This window comes from Cyanistes caeruleus, chromosome 5 (assembly GCF_971803275.1).
Source record: "Cyanistes caeruleus chromosome 5, bCyaCae1.hap1.1, whole genome shotgun sequence".
Lineage (NCBI taxonomy): Eukaryota > Metazoa > Chordata > Aves > Passeriformes > Paridae > Cyanistes > Cyanistes caeruleus.
In genome coordinates, this window is record NC_141705.1 from 82,216,126 (window position 1) to 82,218,199 (window position 2,074).

At 53.5% G+C, this 2,074-nt stretch overlaps 1 protein-coding gene across 14 annotated transcripts in view; it reads right to left on the reverse strand.

The window, feature by feature from the left end:
• The window catches only part of G3BP2 (G3BP stress granule assembly factor 2), a 43,749-nt gene that overhangs the window by 23,241 nt on the left and 18,434 nt on the right, over window positions 1-2,074 (reverse strand). For 2 of the 14 annotated variants that reach the window (XM_023927071.2, XM_023927072.2), the window contains exon 1: window positions 1,564-1,971. The exons of 10 other annotated variants lie outside the window; for them this stretch is intronic. The gene's annotated coding sequence lies outside the window, so the exon portion shown is untranslated. Of the gene's footprint in view, window positions 1-1,563; window positions 1,991-2,074 lie in introns of those variants that run through there. 2 more of the 14 variants (XM_023927074.2, XM_086890926.1) reach the window with 2 other exon arrangements.

Sequence of the window (2,074 nt, forward strand, 5' to 3'; positions counted from 1 at the left end):
TGGGCAATCGAACTCTGCAGTCCAAAAGGGTCAACACTCACCCAAAGAGCAGTAACAGCAGTGATCTGCTCTGGGGGAGCCATTCCACCTCAGCGTCATCATCTGAGGCCAGGTTCAGTGCTTTTCTCCTAGTGTCTCAGCAGATACATCTATTAGTCTGACATATTCACCTTGCCATGATATTTGAGTTGCAGCACAGCCCTTCATTTGTTAAATGCTTTCAAAAGCAGAGACACCCAGCACCTTAAGTACTACAGCAGAAGACTCAAATCCAACATCGCCTTGAGGTACTTTGGTTCCTCAGTGTATTTTCAATGCTGTGAAATTATCTTAAATCTGAGAATAGATGCTCAATTTGAGTACTTGGTTCCATAAAGGAAAACATTCACATGGACATCACCAGCTATGTGGATGATGGACTTTTGGTTTTCTCTTCAGTTTAAGCTAGTTTTCACAGAAAAGATTTTACACTCCTAATGAAAAAATCATCTGATACAGATCATAATTTCACAGAGCACAGCTCACATCTGCCAAGCAGACTATTCCAAGAACACTTTCAGCAGCAAACCAAGACAATGTTTCTGACATCCAAGCAATTGGGGTTCACAAGAAGAAGAGATCCTTAAGAATGACAAGCTTTCCTAGGGGAGGTATGGCTGGCCCTATATCCACAATTAAAATGGACACAGAATGCCTCTTGAACGATAGTTAAATCAATGCCAGAAGTAAAGCAACACCAGTTTGTCAGCAACCACTTCTCAGCTCAGACTCCAAGCTGACAAATTCTATACAAGTTGTAGTGCTACAGTTACAGAGCCATGTTACATTCAGAAACTTGGGTATGGATTGATATAACTTCCCCTGCTTCTCAACTCTCCAAAAGTATCTTGGGCATCTTTACACCTCTTCCTGCATGAAAGCAGATCATTTGCACACTGAACTGAACGACATACAGAAGGCCTGGGAGTTGCCAGAGCAGCACACAAGGCCACAATAACAGTATCTGTACGACTGACTACGACTTTCTGGTTGAAATGAAACAGTAATCTCATAGTATCATCTCATTCTCTCCTGTGCTAGTCCTTCTATGCAGTGGTACCTGGCACCAAGCTCACGGTCCAGGCTCACCCAGCTACCCAAGGGAATTAAAAGATTTTTTGTGCAGATGTTCCTGGGAATCCACACAGGAACTGCACTGACCTCCGAGGTGAAGGGAGGCAAAAGCCTGAGAACCCAATGACCTCAACTCAGGTGACAAAGGAAAGCAACTCAGAAAATATCTACTCAAGGCATCCAGCTCTGCAAAATAAAAGGCGCTCACAACAACTGCACTATCATTCTGTGTGCAAACAGAGCAGCCCAGGTTACGACTGAGAAAAGGGGAAGCACAGAAAGGTGAGGTCTGCAGAGCTGGGGCAGCCCTTACAGCCAGGTTACCATGGCTGTACTCACTTGTAGGAGAGCCGAGGGGCCCGCTGAGCCGAGGATGGGGACCTAAGGGAGCTCCAGCAGCACGACCGAGGCCGGCGCAGTAGCACCGTGCCCATGCCGAAGCCTACGTACCTCTGGAGGCCCCTGCACCGGGATCGATCCATGAAGTCAGACGGGAAGCGGCGACCGCAGGGCCCAACACCACAGCCAGCACAGAATAACGCGGGGCTTGGGGGCGCTTTTCCCTGGCCTCCCCGGGGGAGGCGGAATATCCGCCAAGGTGACGGTGAACAAAAGCCACCCCCCCGCCCCCCCCCGCTCCGAGCCGAGCAAGCGGCCGGGGCGGGCAGCGAAGGGCAAAGCCGGGACGCGGGGCGCTGCCCAGCTCGGCGCCTCAGCGCCGTTCCCGCCGCTGCCCTCAGCCCGGCGCGCGCCGCTCCCGCCGCTGCCCTCAGCCCGGCGCGCGCCGCTCCCGCCGCTGCCCTCAGCCCGGCGCGCGCCGTTCCCGCCGCTGCCCTCAGCCCGGCACGCGCCGTTCCCGCCGCTCCCCTCAGCGACCGTTGAACCGCCGCCCCCCCACCCCGCACACAAACAGAGCTCGCGCCGGGGCCTACCCTGCCCCCCGCCCCCCCACGCCGCTCAC